A 19,968-nucleotide genomic window follows, 5' to 3' on the forward strand; every position below is an offset into this window, starting at 1 on the left:
GGAGTATTTCCTCAGGATGTTCTCTTCCGCTTCTATCTGGGACTGATTATTAAATGTGACACACTCAACTGCCATCAACAGAAGTTCCTTATGTGTCCTCTAATCCATCTGTCCCTCATAAGACTGATTCTCCAGCTCAGATGGAAACGTATCTGTGCTGCAGCGCCTTATTCCGGCTCCAGCTTTTGCTCAGGACCTAAATAATAGAAATAGTTTCTTTGTCCTTGTCGATTTCTTTCATGCACCAGTATCTCTCCAGATGCGCCGACTGTTAAAGCCTGCCCCACAACAGTGACACCATTAAACTGGCACTCTGAAATTTAGGGAAAAATCAATTAAAGCGTAAATTATAGCAGCTCCGGTCATTTACTCCCGGCTGCCCTTACTGGGTCACACCGCACTGAAACAAATGGAGCCGGGTTGAATTCAGATCAGCACATGCAGTCCTGTGCACAAACGGAATGCATGGCAGTGCATGATTATGATTTAATAAGCATGTTGTAATTTGTATATTTCAAAATTAAAATAGAAAGGGCCTTGAAACAATGATGGGATCATATCAGCCAAACGTGTAAAACTGTAAGTGATGTAATGCAGATTATTTTTTTTTTTTATCCATCGTAACTGCAGTTCACTCTAACGCAGCAATATTTCCTTCAACCTTATGCACAAGTCAAATAAAAACATCTGCATTCACCTGCGCCTTGAGGACTCGCAGACCCGCAGGCATCCAGTCCTCCTCTCTCCACTTCCAACATGCGTGGAGCAGAGTGTACGATCCGATAGGCTTCCTCCGATGTCACCAAATCTTCTCCAGATCGACACAAAAACAAGTCAAGTTATTTTCCCCCCCGAAGCCCCCTTTTTAAAAGCCGAGGAAGAACCACAGCGCCGTCCAGCCAGGCCCTGGGTCCCTACCGCGCAAAGACGCACAGCAGATTCCCGGAGACTCACTCTCCTCTCCGCGTACAGACTCGTCTCTTCCCCGCTAATCTCTTCGGGTCTCCTGGTTTCGCTCCCTCCCCATTCAGCGCTGTCACAAGTGAAATCCGGGCAGTGTGAGGTAAAATAGTCAGTCCCGAAAATGTCAAAGGGAGGGAAACAGTAACGTAGATAAAACGAAAAGTCCTTACAGATCTGTTGTAAGTTTTTTTTCTCCCCGTACGTCTCTCCGTGCGCCACCGCTCTCCGCTCCTCCACTAATGCAAATGCAGAGGGTTTGAGTCCCTGCCAGCCCCACACGCCCCTTTACGAGGGATGAGTACGCGAACGCGCATGATTGTTTGCGTGCATGTGTATGTGTGTGTGTGTTGGTGTATATGTGTATGTGTGCTCTGGTGTGTGGAAGGGGGTGTCTCTGCAATCAAGATGCAGATTTCACCCAGCTGCTTCTCCCTCTCCCTCTCCCTCTCCGCCTGTAGCCTTCACTGGACGCGTCACAAAGTCACACTAGAAATAAAATGCGCAAACCCGACGGCGTATCTGCGCTGGTGAGCCGCCGTGAATGAATCCAGTTTGTTTTTTTCACTGTGAATCACTCACAGACTCTTTCTCAGCTTAATCTGTCCTTATGTGGAACTGTATGCCTCCTATGTACAACACTAACATTCAGTTAACCTGTCACTCCGTACAGGAGTTATTCAAAGTGATATTATAGGAGATAAATAAAACACAAGATAAAGTCAGTCTACACCAAAAGTACACATAGACTCATGAATGACAGCATATGTCATTTGGTACAATATCTGAGAGTGATCAATGTGATCGGTGTTAGATGTGACACTGACCAGGACCAACAGTCAGTACACAATGGACAATGTATTTATTATATGTGATTCAAGCTGGACCGAGAGCTTATGTTGGACAGAGACAGAGAAGGTTTCCAGAGGTCTGAAAAAAGTGGGAGAACCCTGGAGTCCCCAAAGTTTTAATTCTGAATGAGCGTCTGAATCAGTGCATTCACAGGCCCTCCACTGAAAACACCTGTTTGAAGAAGAAATGCAATGATTATTTTAGATCTTTGCTGTTACACAGAACTGAGTATAAAACAGGACATTTGGTAAGAACTGACAGAGGTGACAGGGAAACTCCTGCTCAAAACATCCATTCATATTTTTTTTTGGTCATTGAGCAACTCTGCTGTAAGAGGAACTGAAACAGGATCCAGCCTCATATACCCTGAAAGTTCCCCAATCCTGTTTCTCTAACCTCTGTTGCTGGGCCCTAAGGGTTAAGCCTAGCACACAGGCTGCTTGGCTTCTCTGCTGTTTTAGCTCAACTGACTGCATTAACTGGAGGCTTCCCCCCTGTAGGTCTCTGTGGTTAGGAGCCTTCTGCCCTGTAGGGGGCGTCAGAGCTGGTGAGTGGCTCAGAGAGAGAGAGAGCCACCCATTGCTCCTCAGGCTCACCTTATACTGTACTGCTTTCCACATTGCACAGCTGGGTTTACAAACAAGTGCACTGATTAAAGGTTTTTGCAGATTTAACCACTGTATTCAGTATTCATTGGAGTCAGCCTTCCCATGCATCAGCTCTAACACCGTTCTCTTTGTGGTGTAATAATAATTCCAAGCGTGTATTACGTATTATCATCTCCCTGTTCTAATAAGTAGAAAATCACCGTGTTGCCCCACGAGGAATGCAAGCTGCTCTTTGTCAGTTCAGGGGGTTGACATGCTTTATGCACACAGTGTAATGAGATGTCTTTTTGGAAAGTTTTTGGGACACAAAAGAGCAAGATAAACCTACAGTCCCTGCACGTTATTACTATTTTATTCCTAGAGAGAAGGAGACGGAGGATGGAGTGGCTTTATTCCCATCCCAGCCCTGGTAATTCTCTGTCTTCCTGATAACACAAATGTTAAAATGGTGCAGGGCATCTCTATCAAAGGCAGCACTAACTAGCCTTTCGTGTCTTCAGGATAACACAGGAACAATGGCTTAGAGTCATTTCACAAGTGTGCCTGCCTGTGCCGTATCTGAAATTGGAGGTGGGTGGGGTGCAGGGAGGGGGGTAGGTTGTAGAGGGGAACAATAAAAGAGCCATTTAAAGGATTTGCTTCTTCATATTTATCCGCACTAATCTTTAGTACAACCCTGATGAATAATTAGCTCTGGTACAAAAGCAGACATTTCATGGCTCCTGTGAGCAGTGGACTTGATTTCATTAGCCTGCCCTTTATTCACCAGAGTGAGTGAGTCAGAGTGAAATGTTTAGGTTCAAACCATTTGGCACAAAGACCAAGGTCCACAGATCTGTTTCTGGAGTCAGCTGCCAAGAATTCAGACACAGTTTAATACTTTTTGTGCTATTTTGGATTAGAGGTTACTAACAGGTGACAGATTAAAGAAAAAAAAAAGATGTTTCCATTCAGGTCATGAAGCCTTGCGGAATGGATTGATGCGTGAATTGTGTGTTATGGCCTGCACAGAATTCAGATCTCACCCTAAACAAACTCCCACAGGAGACCGTGCACTAACATGTTAGACAGCACTCTCCACCACCACCAACAACAAAACACTAAACAGGGAAACAGATTTCAGAAGAATGGTGTCCATCCCTGAAGGAGCACTGAAGCAGTTCTGGAGCATCATAGTGGCCCAACACCTTACTAAGCAACTCTATTTATAGACAGAAACATCAGTATAAGTACACTGATCTTTCTTTTCATCTAGCACCACTGCTCACCACTGCACCACTGATTGCTTTCTACAACATTTTCACACGGCAGTTATGGTACGGTAAAGATTAGGGAGAGATGCTGGTTTCAGCTGATAAAAAGCAAAAAGTTCATAGCAGGTCTGTGACAGGAGGCAGCTCTGGTCTGACGTTTTCAAATCCGTTTTGTGTAGTTCAGTTGAATTTGGACGTTGAAAGTCGGTGCAATTTGTTTGGGCAGATGTGAACAGATCCTACGAAAACAAAAAAAAATGTGCTGAGACCCATTAAAGGAAGTGGCTTTGGCCAGGTCACAAACAAATTCTCGAGCTACATAATCAGCTAAATTAACAATTGCAAGCAGGTAGTAGAAGAATAAAAGCTGGACTGGACAAGCAACAAAATATGTGTTTGTCTTCGTATTTGGGCAGACTGGACCTGCTGCAAGACTTTCTTCAGCTTCTTCCTCCTGTGTTTACTTTCTCACCTCTGCCTTAGAACCAAGTAACAAGCTTATCAACTAACCTACTGAGACAGGCCAGAGAAAACAAAACGCTCGAAAGCTATAATACGTCCCATCAAAATCACACAGTACCCAACACAGTTTCCTGATGAGGAGAATCAAACCATCCAGCAGCCTCGGGGGAATAAACTGGGCCACCCATCCACAGATTTCGTCCATTTTTTCCGATTGCAGCTGCACAGCAAGGCCTGATATTTTCAGCCCTGCTGCCCCAAATGACTGGGTGCAGGATGCCAGTCCTGATGTCATATCATCCAAACGTATGTTGCACTGATCTCAGCCAGACTCTGGGTCTTGCTTGCTGCTGTCGTATGGACCATTTAAGCTCTTGCATTTATGCGCTAAAAACCTCAACCTTTGATATGAGCTACACCATATCCATCTTGGCAGTTTTTCCTCTGTAAAAACAAGTTCTCTGACAGTGGATCAGGGACATCACCGCGGCACATACTCTGGACTTTTAACTTCAGCATGAGATGACAAATCTGGTATTTCCTCCACCAGAAAGAATATTTAAATGCATGCTCCCGTTCCACTGCATCACAAAGTGGATTAGATGTGCAGACCATGAACTTTTTAAAAGACCTTGTTACCTACTAATCATACTGTGTTCCACTTTCTCCTCCATGACAACCACAGTAAAAGGGCTACAGAGAGAGAGGTTATTGTGTATGTGAATAGGTTCTTTATGGCTCTCACAGTATAGAAGCTGCTGTACTGTACTTGTTTCCCAGTTTTCAGCAGCCGTTGATAATTACCAGCCAAGGAATGTTTCACACACTCTTGAACAGGCTTGCTGGCACACATGACACACCTTCAGACTCTGTCAATGTGTCGTAATCCTGGGCTTTTTTTTGTTCGGAGGAATGAGGCACGCACACGGTTTGTGTGGGACAGGAGGTGGAGAGGCAGGAAGACAGAGCGGTGAATGGATTTGAAAACAAAGGGGAAGAGAAACAAACAGAAGCCGAACAGAGCTGACGCTCGTATATATATATATATATATTCACTTTCTGAAGCTCTGGATGAGGACATACGAAACAGAGGAGACCCTGAAAACCCCCTGCACCACTGACACTTGAAAGGCGGGGTGGCGGTTGCGGTGGTAGGAGGGGAGGCTCACTCAGATCAAGGTCTTGAGTAATTGCTACAAAGGCAGTGTTTCTCCTCCGAGGCGTTTGGGCGAGGTGAAACTAAGTGTGAATGGAATTAGCAGAGGGCTGAATACAGCGTTTCTGAAGTTTAGAGACATTATGCTAATAGAGAACGAACAACCAACCTGAAACGTTTTCAGGGATATTCCTCTTTCAAAACGAGGCGGGGGAAACACGAAGGAAGAGGAGGCGGAAGGCGAGGTAAAGGGGAGAGAACAAAAACATAAAGAAATGACTTCATTAGAAGCAGAAACATTTACAGTGACATTTAGTGAAGCGGAGAGGATGTATGAATAAATATGCATAATGTTGCCGGGAAGCATCGAGAGCTTCTCAGGGGCAGAAGGAGGGTGAGAGTGATGGCTTCTGAATTAATGATGAGGGAGCCTACTGTCTGTCTCTGGGTGTGCATGTGGGTCTTGTGTGTGAGTGTGTGCACATGTGACAGCATTTAACTGCAAATGGATGGGTGTGTGTGTGTGTGAGTGTGTGTGTGTGAGTGTGAAGTTAGGGCGCACACACACACACACACATATCCAGCTCACTGTCGCAGCACCCCAATTTCACATCATCACTGATGGAAATTACCCAATCCTCGATACCTAATCAAGCGATCATTTTTTTTTTGGAGACACACAGATTTGCGATTGTCTCTGATGCTTAATTACATTTCTGGAAAGCCAGGGAGCAAAACCGCCTGGCAAATTCCCATTTTTGGTGCAGATATGATTTTTTTTATTATTATTATATATTTTTTTTCTTTGCGAGTGAGTTAATGTGGCATTCTCCCTCCACTTTGGAGGCTGAGATGATGAATATTGTGCTGCTCATCATCAAACGCACAGGGAGAAGCCCCAGAGATCAGGGCAGCGGAGGGGAGGGAGGTGTGGAGCGGGAGGGAACTGTCAGGGAGAAATGCTATGTAGGTCAATGAAGAATTGCACTGGGATATTGCCTCCTCAGCTCCGTCTGGGAAGCTGATTTGATTTCTGGTGAATCCATCCGACTTGAATTATGAGAGATTACCCTCCCGAAAATCACCTTGGTGACTGCCACAGAAACCCTCTGCTCTCAGGGGGATCTGTTCATAGAGATCTATACAGTATATTGGCTGATATATATAAAAGTCTGTCCAAGTTCTTCAAAGAAGCCTTAGTCATACAATTACTATACTGTGAAGGTGTGTCCTTCAGAGAGAAGCTGGCACGTAGTGGGGAGGGAATTATCCATCACTCATCATTTATCCAGACTTTTAGGGCTGACAGAAAACAATGAATATTAGCAAGCAACAGTTATTGGCCTGAATCTCACCTTCATAACAGTGTGTATGTAAATAAAAATCCATGAATTATTCTCTTTGAATTGTTTTTATCTCCTCCTGCTTTGATCCCTGATGAACACCTACCAAGGCTGAAACAGTGCATTTAAAAAAAAAAACAATCTCATGAACATGTTCCTGAAAACAGGCTGTTCATCATACTGTGACTTACCGTCACACTACAGAAATCCAGTAACATGACGCCATTAAACTGCACATTCTTAACCTCACAACTCCTCAGGGTGGAGGCGGTGAACTGATGTTGTCATTGTTCCTCTTTTTTAAAGCACTCGCTCCGTCCTGTTTATGTATTTAGTATTCCTCTCTGAAGTGTTGACCCCTCGCTGTCTGCTGTCTTGTTATTGGTCCCAGCAGCATCAGATTTTCCGGCGATTGGCTGATCAGATGTATTTTTACATATAAATGAAAGCAGCATCTATTAGAGCTGATAATATTGCAGTGCTGACAGTTCACCTTCTGATTATAAAGACCTGACAAAGTTTTTTCCTCAGTAAGATAAAACTTGTTGCTCGGTGAAACAAAGCCCCTCCCTGCCTTTCTTTCTTTGTTAGTTTGTTAGTAATTGCCACAACAGGTGGTAAACCTAGCTGCCCCTCTGGCCCTCCAACCTCACAAGGGGGTTAAGGACACACACACACACACACACAACAGGGTTAGAAATGGAGCCTGAAACAGCAGCACAGTAAGCTCAAAGCCCAGTGTCCTGGTAATTAAGCAGAGGAAATCCCGACAATGGCAGCTGAGCCTCTGATGGTAAAGATTAGCTGAAACAGTGAGACGGGCTCCTGTGGAAGATGAGACACTGGCCTTTGTAAATGAGTGAGTGTGTGTGTGTGTGTGTTGCTGAAGGGGTGGGAGGAACCTCATCAGTCCTACTCTGCCTGTGTGAGTGAATATGGAGCACCCTTCCACTATATGTGCTCATCATGTGTTTATTCTTCATGTGGCTATTTTAACATATCTGTGTTTGTCTTTGCTTTTCTGTCTTTGTCACAAGCTCTGACTGTTGTCATGCAGCTGCTGCTGCTGCTGCTGACAACACACTGTATCATGTGATGAGCCTGTTGATTTAGTGTTGGATTATTTACCAAAGACTGACAGGATGTGACTAAAGAGCCACTGAGAACAGATAAAAAAAAAAACTGACGCTTGATTCAGATCTAACTTCGCTATCCTATCTCAAACACACACATCACAAGACAAACATTTTCCCAAGAAGGCCAAAGATGGTCACAAGAGGTAAAAAAAAGTTTTGGTAAGCAAAATGTTGTGGAAATACTTTCTTTTTCTGAATGACTCACCAGCTGTTTTTTCTTCTTCAGGAACTTCTCATATCAAATGTTTGTGTTTCTAAAAACCATGTGACCACGTGAGTTCAGTACAAACAACCGCACAAATGCTCTTCTCTACAAAAGTCATGCAAGTATTTCCAATCTCATGAGATCAAATTTCTCCAGCAGAAAACTGATGCACATCATGCTCCACAGGCTGCTCAGGATACATCATCATCCTTTTCTAAATAAATCTGGCTTTCACCCTAAAGAGCTAATAGGATCCTCAGCCTCCTCAGCACAGCTTAATGGGATTTTAAGGTGTAGCAACAGTGAGGAATATATTGTTCAGTTATGGATAATGTTCTTACCTGACTGATAATAACATGAAACAAAGTTGAAAGCTATGAGCAATATTTCTGTCTCTAAAATGACTACGATGTCCTGTTGGGGTTTCAGTAGGTCTTCTTGGTTCAGGGACGCAATGTGTCTCCTCATTGCCCCCCCCCCCCCCCCCCCCACCTGGGGTGACAAGAGCAGCTTAAATCTAACACCCCTGAATGATGCATCAGAATCGGTCCCAGTGCAGTGATGTGATTCTGGGTCTCAACATTGGCCCCCTTGCTTATGTAAAAGTACAACAACAAAAATGAAAAAAGAAAAAATAACAATGTTTTGTGTCGTCTTCACTCTCAACAATCTCCGCTGGCATCAGAAGCTCGTAGGAGAAAACAGCCAAAGCTGACCGAGCACAGTTCTTACGGCTCCCACACGGTTTCTCCGTAGCCGCTGTAGCCTCAGCGCATAGTGGTTTTTTTTTTTTGAGGAGGTGCACGCTGACGCCTCACCACTGTTACATAACAGTGGTGATCTGTGAACACAGCAACATTTCTAAGAAGAAACACAAATGGCAAAGAGACAGAGACCATCAGACAGGCTACGCACACAAATTCTGAAACAACGCAAAAAGTAAAACGATTCCCGTTGTTAGCGAACTGTCAGTGATCGCAGGGCTCAGACTGACACGCTGGTTTTTAACTTTGCTCACAGATTTCCTCAGCAATGAGCGATTATTCCAGACATTTCATCAAAAGGTGAATTCACTTTACATTTTACCTGCACACTGGTGGCTTGTCAGCTATCTGTCATGTTTACTGGCTCTTCAGACAACTGCATGGTCCCATGTTCCCACATCCCAGCAAAGACCTTGATGTGTACCATGTTATCATACCTGATATAAATGATGGCCAGTGCTATAAAAGTTGCACTAAAACCATGATTATCCTCTAAAGAAGCAGCCTCTTTTAGCCTCAGGCTCACACATATAGCTGTGGAGCTCTGCGTTCTCCTGTAACTGTGCCTACACTTCACGTCTGCGCTGCTTTGAAGTTTCATCTCTCCTTCCTGCCAGCTCACGGTGAACCCTGAAGTCCTCTCCGTCAATATCTGGAGTTGTTATCCTGACTGCAAAGTGCCCGCCGTCGCTGCAGGAACAAACTAACTCCATTTCACCATGTCAGAGTGCAGCCCTCAGAGAAACCAACCTGTCCACTGAGACAAATAGAGACAGACAGCGAGAGAAAGAGATTCAGCGGGACAGAGACTGAGAGGGAGAAGAGACGGACATAAACAAATGGAGGCAGGGTGAGAAAGGGACAGAAATATTTGGAATCAGATACAGTGAAAGAGAAATGTATAAACATCAAGAGTGAGAGATGGAAGTGGACGTAGAGAGAGATGGAGAGAAAAACTGCCATCAACACAGACAGAGAAACAAATTGGGAGAAGAGCATAAAGATTTCTATATGTGTATGTATGTATGGGAGGTTGGACAGAGGGAGGGAGAGAAATAGAGACAGAGAGAACAGAAAGCACAGTAGACAGTCAGACAGCAGGAGACCTGGGAATACAGAAACTTCCAGTTCCACTGCTTCCACAGATTTAAGACTGTTATCAAAAAGAAAACCAACCTGGTCCCCGGTGAACATCAGCCGTCTGAGCACCGAGCCGAGAGAAGTACGTGTTTATTGATACAGGCCTCCAACACGTGACATAACGGTTTCTCAGCAGCTTCAACTATGGTCTTTTCACTTTGTCTGACACGGCTTTCCAGATAGCAAGAGGACTGCCCAGTGTGGGTGAAGTACACCACTACACTAAAATGACAGAGTCAGAGACACAGATACAAAAACAGAAAGAGCAGCACACAGTCACTCAGAGTTTTAATTGGTGTGTCTCCGGGTCCGTGTTTTGGACAGCTCACCACTCTTCCTCCAGTCAGATTTTATTTATCTTAATTATAAAGCGCTTGATGAGAGTGGCTGTTTTTTTAAAAGGCCAAATGGATTGGATGGCTGCGAAGCTTCGGCGTTCACAGACTAGACATATGGCTGGGTGTAATCACCACACGGTTTCAGCGAATGCTTTAAAAACGGGGGCCTGGCACGAGAACACAAACACAAACAAAGCAACGCGCTTGTTCCCGACACATTGCATTCTTGTTAACTGTTACTTTAATTTGCAATTGGACACAATCATTACAGGCTCTGTTGATTTTTCCAATGCGTACCCACCCCAACACACACACACACACACACATTTTCAGCTTCACTGATATGAATCAAATGCCAGACTATGAGCTGCTACTCTGTGGCTGTTTTGCAATAGTGTGTCTGCTCAGATGTTGGTTTATCAGCTCCCCTGCTGCTGCCAGACTAACAGTCATACCAGCAGCAGACTGAGACTGACATTGTGATGTTGTTGACCTCCTCTGACCCCATTTGTTTCACTGCCGGCGTCTGATGTAGTGATACGCCTCTGTCTGTTTTATCAGTCCGGGTCTGTGCCTCTCCAACTCTGCCACCTTCACAGACTCACAATGGGCCCTTGAGGCAAACCGCACACACACAAACATATATACACCCATTATGACACATACATAAAGAGGTTATCCTGCCTTGACAAGCCTTTGGTAATCAGCATCACATCACACTGAGAACAGCACATCCAAATGAGGCCTTTAAAATGAAGTGTTCTTCACAGCAATATGGTTCCTTGTCTGCTCTTCTTTTCCCATTATGCCATCACCATCATCCTGTCAAGCCAAGGAAGTGCGCCTAAGCAGACACTTAATTTGTCTTGCTTTGTCATTAGCTCTGCAGCCACGGAGCAACCCACAAATACATGCCCCCGTATCGATTTAATGTCAGACGCCGCGTGGCACTGATGCACGAATCGGCCGGCCCTTTGTTTTGGCTTGAGAAAAACTGACAGGACATCGCATTGTAATGTGTGTAACGTGTGTTGTACATTGATGAGATACAATGGGCAGCGGGGTGACGAGTAGGACTGATGACATTTGATATAGCGTTCCTTCAGGCTCGCTGTCACTGATGTCTGTCTGCTGCTCCTGCTTCTCATCTGTCACTTTTCAGACTGTTAAATGTGCATGTGCTGAAAATCAGATGATCTCATCACAAGGTTAATTAGTATGTGTACTGGAGCCTCTTCAACAGGTGGAGCTGAACAGCTGTCACAAAAATGTAGATGTTCAAATTTCCATTTTTCCGCCTCTCCACGTTGGCATAAAAGTTGAGATTTACAGTTTGGTGACAACTGAAGGACTGAGATCTGATTGAAAAGCTCCAGAACAGAAACCAACAGACCTTGTGGAAAGATTGTTTTGTCAACTGCTGTTTGCAAGATCAAGAATGAACTTTTAAATCTCAGCTGGTCGGCTCACAGTTTGTAAACTGGAAGGCTCTGATCATGGAATCCAGGGATGCCAGAATGTTTAAGGTCTTTGTGAAGGATTTTTTAACACATAATTCAAATGAAGGAGTAGTTAAATTAGTTCAAAATAAGAAAAGGAGAAAATAAGCTAAATAAATTTGTAATCCTGAAAGACAGGGCTGCCGCTAAATAGCTGAACAAACCTTAACTGAAGAGAAGAGTCTAAGCTGACTAAGTTTTAATTGGTCAAGAAAAAAAAAAAAGCTCCACAGGAAGTGGCAGCACTGAGTCAGTCACGGGTTACACGCCTGGTTCCTGTGGTTAACGGACAGAAATTACAGGTTGGGCAGGAAATCCAGTGTGGGATCATTTAAAGATGACACGCAAACTTTGCAGACAAAAATTTGCTTATCATTCCTCGCCCTCAAACGTGGCTCATTATTATCTGATGCATGTAAGTAGCCTGACTCTTTCCTGGTTGGTCAGACACATTCAGAACCATTCCCGTCGTTAACAGGCTATTTCATTCCAGTTTGTATCACACTATTAGCAGTGTTACTTATAACATTCCTTCTCAGCCCTGGAAGCATTTTCTGATCCTACCCAAAAATATAAATAAAAATATTTATAAAAGTAAATTATATAAAATAGTTGTTGTGCAATGCTCAGTTGGAAGGGTGCACTGGGAATGCTCGAGCAAGTCGCCCGGAGCATGCCTTCAAAGTTGAACTGGCTAAATCTGATTTTAAAGTGGGAGAAATTTGGAAATGAAAAGTGAACACAATAAATGAAGTGAACAATAAAACAGGAATAATTGTACTAACATAAAAAGCCCTGCAGAAATGTTAGGTTTTGATTAGTTGCTAAAAACAGTTCCAGTGTTGGAGAGTCGAACTTGGGCTGTGTCAACTATCAGCAGATGAGGTGATTCAAGATGGATGGAAAACCTCAGAAACTGGTGAGGACACATTGTTAGAAAATGATTTTACGTTGAGCTGAAATAAAGTATTTTTGCTGAGTACATTTATTATTCATCATCATATTCATCACTCTGTTTCCCACACTGCTGCTTGCTTTTCAATTAGCGGTACGTTATTAATACGGCAATGAGGCAGTAAGTCGATGCAGTTTGCAGCTACTTCAGCCGTCCAGTGTTCAGCCCTGTCAGCTTTGGTGCAAATATTTTACAGTGCACAGGATGGATGAATGTGTTTGATCATGGCGGGACATTTATCTGAAAGACAAACTGTATTAATATTGCGAGTGTAACACGTTGTGTTGTGTTGTGTTTGAAAGCATATTTACAAATGTTTTGTGTAGATTCTGACTGATTGAATGAAAATGATTTGCTGCTCCTCACTGTGTGCGTAGCTGCACAGCGCTGTGTCTGGCTGGGTATGCTGAAAGTAAGGTGTAAATATCAGAGGTGTGGACTCGAGTCACATGACTTGGACTCGAGTCAGACTCGAGTCATTAATTTGATGACTTTAGACTCGACTTGACAAAATGTAAAGAGACTTGCAACTCGACTTGGACTTTAACATCAATGACTTGTGACTTCACTTGGACTTGAGCCTTTTGACTCGACAAGACTTGCTACTTTCCTCAAAAACCCAAAGATTAAAAAGGATGTTATTAAGGAACGCTCTGTATCTTTCTTTGTATGTGTGCGTCTGTGTGTGTGCTGTCGGCACAACATCCAATCAAATTAGATCAACATTATTTTGATCCGACAGCATCCATCCAATCAAATTGCAGGACAACCAATGAAGACGGACTGTCAAACAGCGCGCTAGCTGGAAAAAATGATACCAAAGATAGTTTCGTTCGGGTATAAAAACTACGAGGTGGTCAATAAAAAACGAATTGCAGTATGCAAAACATGTGGCTCGAAGATTACAGATGGAGACGCAACAACTTCGAACTTCGTTCGACATCTGAAGTTGCACAAAGAAAGGTAAGTTCTGAATGAAAGCTTACATTTATTGGCTAAGTAGCTAATTTTTCTTTGCTGTGTAGCTAAATCATTGCAAACACGGTAATTTGTTGCGTCTACTGCGAGTTCACTCCCTTATTCATACCTTTGTTAAGTATTTTTTTAACAGGGCTATGGTTGAGGTACTTATACATAACATTAGTCAAGGTATCACACAGTAGACGGCGGTTAGCAGCAACGCATATTTTAGCCACCTACAAAGAGGCAAACCTAATAAAATCAAGGTCACTTTAAATGTGCGCTATATTAAGAATATGTGTACCGTTTTAGCTTGCTGTCAGACGGATTTTTCCGACAGGAAAACAAAGTTATACTGCTCGTTGTTCTTACTCTCCAGCAGTCCATTGACGAAAAAACAAGTTAGCTTGCACACGTGAGTTGCTGGTCTACGTGCTGCAACGTAACACACTAAGATACAAAATATATTATCACACAATGTTAAGATTGATATTAATAATATGAGTAATTAAGAGTAGTTTCAATACAGTTCATGTGTGGCTATAAGGGATGTTCTGACATCTGTTTAATATGCTTACCTCTTACATAATATATTATTGCTGTGTGGTTAAAAGGACTCGAAAGGACTTGAAACTCAAAGTGTAGGACTTTGGACTTGACTTGAGACTTGTCAATCTTGACTTTGGACTTGACTCGGGACTTGCCTGTCTTGACTTGGGACTTGACTCGGGACTTGAGGGCCAAGACTTGAGACTTACTTGGGACTTGCAAAACAATGACTTGGTCCCACCTCTGGTAAATATGCAATCAGTTCTCAACACCCTGAAGCACGAGCAGGCATGGAGTATAAAGCTGAGCTCTGACCACGCCTTCTCTGACCTCCCGCAGAAAAGCACCTGTGAGACATGCTCGGTGTCACGCTGTCAAAGAGGACAAGCACTTTATAGCCAAATTTTTTCGTGGTTTGTTCTTTAGTTCTAACGAAGAGAAATCTTAAAGCTACGGCATCCATTAGTATTTTGAGGCCAACCACAAGTGCTCCAGAATTTGTTTGTGACTGGACCGAGACCACTTTCTCTAAAAGGTCCGTGACTAAGTGCGATTGCTGTGTCATGATATTGAAGGGGAAAACAAATTAGAGTCCCAGCCAGCCAGACTAAACAAAGCAGGTTTGAAAACAGCCTGAGACAATACTGTGCTTCCAACTCTGCAGCGATAGTTTGGGGGAAGGCCCTTTCCTGTTTCAGTGTGACAGAACTCCCCTGCACAAATCCAGGTCCTTCAACAAATGATTTTCAAGTTGTGGAGGAACTTGACGAGTCTGCACTGAACCCTGACCTCAACTCCATCCAGCACCTCTGGCATGAAGAGGAACACCAAGTGTGAGTCAGGCCTTATCACCCAGCATCACTGGCAAACATCACCAATAATCCTGCAGCTGAATGGGCGGAAATCCCTGCAAGTTGGTTCCAAACTCTGTTATTCCTGGAGCCAGAAGACTGAAGGTTATAGCAACAGATTAAAGCTCACGGTTTTGGAAAAAGATGTACAACAATCACATCTGGGTGAAGTTCTCAGGTATCCACACACTCTGCTTCATATTCCACTGGCTCAGACGTCTCGTCCTCCACGAGAATATCAACAACCTCATTTCTGTAAGTGCCACGAAGTGTTTACATTCAAGTGACAAAGCCCCTTAGCCTCCATTGTAATCACGATGCGAGCAGAATAGGATGTAAGTTGGCGCTGTTACAGTTGTAGTCAGTTGTGTAGATTATTATCTGCAGCACTGATTTGATGTGACGTGTGTCTGGACTTCCTGTCACGGAAAAAAAAAAAAAAGAAAACAGTCACAGTATCCTTGGTTGCCTCAGACATCAAGGATCTTAACTGTCCACAGTCTTTTATTATCTGGAGTCATAAATCAGCTGCAGATCTAACTGTAGAGGACACAGACACACACACACAGACACACACACAGACACACACACCAGTGCATATTGAGAAGGAAAGGTTGATTTATCCAACAGTCCACTATAATTGCTCGTCACTTTCATTCTAAAACTTTCCATGTACTTCATATACCAAGGTTTGGTGTTTACTTTGTGTCAGAAGGTGTTCTCTGCCTCTTCACAAGTCTTCGTCAAACTCAGTATCCAGGCAACCGAAGGGCACGGTGATGAGAACGGCAGAGCATAATGCAGGGCTGGCATAGCTGCAGCAGGAGCTTGACAAGTTTAATGAAGACAGGCAGGGAAACAAAGACGAGAGGAGGAGAAAAAAAAAAAAAAGAAGAAACAAAAGCTGGCGATTACTGTAGGTCAAAGGAAAGAGGAGAGGGTGGAAGAGCAGCACAGCAGCTCACAGATGGCTTCCAAGTCCCCCACAAACTCAAACAAGACCGTCGCCTGGCCCTGATATATATATGTGGTAATAAAGTTATTAGGGCCCTCGTAGGCAATTCGCTTCGGGGGTTGATTCAAGAAAATGACCTCACTTAGATATGATGCTGCTTTGGAAATGGCTCTGACAGTCTGCCACGCTGAACCCACAACTCTCCCCAAGCTCCTCTGATACCAATACATGTGGAATGTTTTACTTGGCTCAGCTACACGACGCAATGCTTGGAATTTATTTGGGTTTTTTCGATGTGGATGAGGGTTTTTCTTTGGAGAGGGCAGTTTGAAGCTCAGCTGAGAGCACCAGGGGGAGTTTTGAGGGTTTAGCTCGGAAACCGGCTGATTCAATAAGACGTTTGTGGAAACTTGCGCACACTTGGAACTTTTATTGCTTATTTAATCAAGGATTCAAAGGTTTTCATTCCTGCTACCCACATTCACACTGGTCACCAGATTTCACGGTCGAGGTACCCACAAAAGGTAATATTTATTGTGAACAAGTTAAAAAAAAACCTTTGAATATAAACATTTTAGTCCCCTTATACATGTAGATGGAAAGAAGTCAAACCAAAGGGGACAATAAATGTTCTAAGAGCTAAACCAAACAGCATGGATCGAGGTTCACCTTCCTCAAGTACAGTATCACCAGATGAGAGGCGTATTTAGTTGTTTGCCAGTGAAACCCTCCCTCCAAACATGAAAACACAGCTCTCCTATTTCACCAAACACTCAAGACAAGAGGGGAGAAACTGACTCAAATAAATACAGCGCAGTGCTCTGGTTTGAAGTTCTCCACGGCGGCAACTGTAAATACTGTTATGGGCCATTACAAGATCAACATCAAAGTCTGTCATTGGTGCTGTTTGTTTTCACAAAGAAGAGACCGATAAGTAGCTCTTTGTTAGTGTACGGGTATTCTTCTCTATAAATTAGCAGGGACGGCAGCAGCTCGTGGCTTCAAAGACGAACATCAAACTGACAAAACAATCTCATCACTGGGTCCATTTAGTGGCTGTTCTGGAGCTTCTTGTCCAGGTTGACTTAAGGATGAAATCTAAAAAAAATTCTTTAAAAAAGTCTTTAAAATGCTGAAAAAGATTAAAGTCGGAACATCGACAATTCTACAAACTCCACACGCAGATGAACACCATGTGGTGTGATTAAAAGCCCCGGACAGACAGCTACTGAGTGGACCTTGTGGTAATTTATTTTCTTATTACCTTCCTGAGGTTTACTTTCCATATTCAACAGACTGGTGTCCACTACAGCAGCTATCAGAAAGTGAAACCTTTGTGATTTTAGCAAAGTTCAACAATAATTAATTTGTCAGCACAGGAAAGAGAAGCTTGTCAAGATCTCCCAGCTTCACTAAAAGTGTGAGCAGAAAACCTGCATTACAAACTGGAGGTGTGGGGTTTGAAACTGGACATTTAGAAGCCAGAGAAAGTCTAATGAAAGGTCATATCCAGTCACACTGTTGGAGCTGTAGAGACAGATGATAAATTAAAGGAACAACCTGAAAGATAAATGGAGAAACAGGATGACAATGCCTCCATCCATCGTCTGATGAGTATGAAAATAATGTGAATCATATGCTGTGGCCTTCACAGTCACCAGATCTCAACCCAGCTGAACACTTCACATCTCCCTAAGACACTTTATGCTGCTTTTTCCTTTAATTTGTCACCTGTCTATACACTCCAGTGTTTCCTGACTAAAAGTCTGGGTACTTGGCCTCTTCTGCTTCAATATTTAGTCTCTTTTGAATCCCACAACTTCATAGAAGTGAAATCCTAAACTGCTGGAGTACCACTTAAAAATCTGCTTTAGCCACTAAAAACACATTTAGAGAGTGTGAATCAATTAATTCCTGGAAAAGCACGAATCCAAATATACTGGAAAACTCCTGTCTACACACAAGAATCCCCCAAAGGAGCAGAGTCTAGATTTTCTCGCTTTACCAGTGCTGCTTTAAACAGTTTACACTGAATTATCACGTGCTGACATATTTACATTGCGTGGAACTAAACTTATTGCTGTGTGAGTCTCATGTTTCAGGACGTGTAGAAGGATGTCATGCAAATGTTTAGTGTTTGACTGTACGTGCGATCAAAGCCTCACATGTTCTCCAACACATCTACAAACAGAGATTCCCACAGACTCCCACGTGCTCCGTTTGAAACTATTTCTGAATGATGCCATTCATGCCGCTGACACATTGTGCACATCCCCAGACTCCTCCGTTTATCAGGGTGGATAAATGTGCAATGTGTGTGTTTATATGTGTGTGTGTTTGTGTTGAGTGCACATCAGAAGGGAGCTGCTGGAGCTTTTGTCTGAGTTAATTACTAAAACAGCATCAAGCGACGGAACAGGAAAGCTCTCCATGGATAGCCTCCGCTAGCCGGACAGTTTGTCACAGCTTCAAAACCACCTCCCACTGCTGTGATAAGGTGTGTGTCTGTGTGCGTGTGCAGGTGCGTGCATGTTTGTCAGTTGGTGCGGCAAAAGAGTCTATCTGTTTGTCTGTGTTTGCCTGATGTGAGCTTGTGTGTGTTGCCAGGCTGGGTGTCCCACAACAATTTTGACAGCTAGCAGATAACAAAATGTGTGTGTGTGTGTGTGTGTCTGCACACAGACCAGTGTGGACACAGTTTGGTCGTTTGCGGTGACGTATTTCTGCGGCAGCAGCACAAAGGGACTTTCACAGTTAAGCCCTGTGGCCTTTAAGGTTTCAGCAAAGCAAAGTCACGATGTGACTTTATGTTGCTGAAGGTTCAGTGACAACTACATTAAACTTATTTCACTTTTTTCTATAAGGTTTTCTCGTGCGTGAGTTCCAGGTTGTGACATTTAATCGTTAACAAGATCATCAAACCAAATTTCGACATAAAGTGAGCTGTGTCGCTCCATATGTGGGCGGAGCTTGAAGCCCCACTGTCAGAAATCAGACGTATACTCAACATTTAACGGTGTCAGTAGTTTGACTGAGGGACTCAAACATGAGAGTACATTACTACAGCTGTCAATGCTGTGCCATCTCAGAAATGAATGTGATGTTACACTGTTGGAACAGCTGAAGGTGTTTCCCTGGGAGACAACCTGCATAAATCCTTGGTACAGTTGTGGAAACGTGAGAATTTTCCTATAGCAACTATTGGATTGTATAAGCTAAAAACAATTCTACTCATCACTGATACTGAAGATATACTGAAGAGTGCTGCACTGATTTAGAATTGCATTCTTATAATATGGACTCACAGTGAATAATTAGGAAAAGGATTAAAATCGATGCAGGAGTGCAGCGCAGAGCTAAATACCACAAGGTGCATGAGAGGAAATCAGTTTTATGTGTGTGTGTGTGAGTGACTCGGATGAACTGAACCGTGAGATAACGCACAAATACCTTAAAGTTGGAAATGCTGTCAAACATTCGCACATCACAGCACGACAGAAAGATTTAACAATTCTCTTAAACACAGTGTTGTGAAAGTGCTGGTGTGTACGATTCAATATGAATCTCTGTCTCTGCATGTGGATGTTTTTGAGTGCTAAAGATTAACAGCTATCAGTTTGGGAAAACTATTCTTCTCAAACTATTGTTGGAGATTTCCTACCCTCTTCAGGTAGAATCATATCTTCAGCTCCCTTTATTAAAATCCTTATTTAAATATCTTATTTTCCTATTGGAGTCACGTCTGGGGCCCAGTGAATGACACAATAACTTGATATCTTATTCAATTGAAATGCCATGGAGCAATAACGATTTGCTACAGCAAACAGCTTGCAAATAAAGCTTGTCTCCCTGAGCGGTAATAAAAAGCCTCATGTGGAAGAGGTTATATTAGGACTGTGAGAAATCAAATAGATAGGATCTGGAGTGCTCGATTTCACTCAGAGTTCCGTAAAGAGACTTTGGCTGCCTTGTGTGGGGGCAG

General features: G+C 43.3%; 1 protein-coding gene across 2 annotated transcripts in view; it reads right to left on the reverse strand.

Annotated features, from left to right (window-relative positions):
- Positions 1-1,209, reverse strand: part of nrp1a (neuropilin 1a) — a 59,752-nt gene extending 58,543 nt beyond the window's left edge. For both annotated transcript variants that reach the window (XM_041065874.1, XM_041065871.1), the window contains exon 1: positions 698-1,209. The gene's annotated coding sequence lies outside the window, so the exon portion shown is untranslated. The remainder of the gene's footprint in view (positions 1-697) is intronic.
- Positions 1,210-19,968: the final 18,759 nt, after the last annotated feature.

The sequence above is a fragment of the Toxotes jaculatrix genome, chromosome 20 (assembly GCF_017976425.1).
Source record: "Toxotes jaculatrix isolate fToxJac2 chromosome 20, fToxJac2.pri, whole genome shotgun sequence".
In the NCBI taxonomy this organism is placed as follows: Eukaryota; Metazoa; Chordata; class Actinopteri; family Toxotidae; genus Toxotes; species Toxotes jaculatrix.